Source organism: Etheostoma spectabile, unplaced genomic scaffold, assembly GCF_008692095.1.
Source record: "Etheostoma spectabile isolate EspeVRDwgs_2016 unplaced genomic scaffold, UIUC_Espe_1.0 scaffold310, whole genome shotgun sequence".
Taxonomy (NCBI): domain Eukaryota; kingdom Metazoa; phylum Chordata; class Actinopteri; order Perciformes; family Percidae; genus Etheostoma; species Etheostoma spectabile.
In genome coordinates, this window is record NW_022605582.1 from 8,081 (window position 1) to 8,603 (window position 523).

Consider the following 523-nt stretch of genomic DNA (forward strand, 5'->3'; position numbering starts at 1 on the left):
CACTTATTATTCCACTTATTTAGTATTTATTCATCATTCCCATTCTCACATCTCACTTATTCTTTTTTATTTATTCATCATTCTCATTTCCTGTTTCAGAACTGTTCATATGTTCACACTGTTCATACTGGTCATATTGTAATATAATAACATAATACTATTAATTTGTATGTGTGAGCACAGTGTGAGCAACAATGCTCCAAAGAAAAATTTGAAAAATGTGTCTTCATACCTGGCGAATAAAGCTGGTTCTGATTCTGATAAATTGGGATATTGTGCAGCCCTGTTGCCAACAGGTGTTGTTTTTCTTACTTGCTGTCTATGTCAATTTTCAAAATTTCTTTATTTCAATTTACTTGCGGGAGTCATCGCAAAAGGATTAATAAGTCTAAGTCTAAATCTATGTCTAGGTCTAAGTCTAGGTCTAGATCTAAGTCTAGGTCTAAGTCTAGGTCTAGAACTAAATCTAAGTCTAAGTCTCGGTCTAAGTCTAGGTCTAAGTCTATGTCTAAGTCTAGGTCTA

At 33.5% G+C, this 523-nt stretch overlaps 1 protein-coding gene across 1 annotated transcript in view; it reads left to right on the forward strand.

Moving 5' to 3' along the window:
• LOC116686064 (tetratricopeptide repeat protein 28-like) overlaps window positions 1–523 on the forward strand; it is a gene marked incomplete at its 5' end in the record, with an annotated part of 133,170 nt that overhangs the window by 851 nt on the left and 131,796 nt on the right.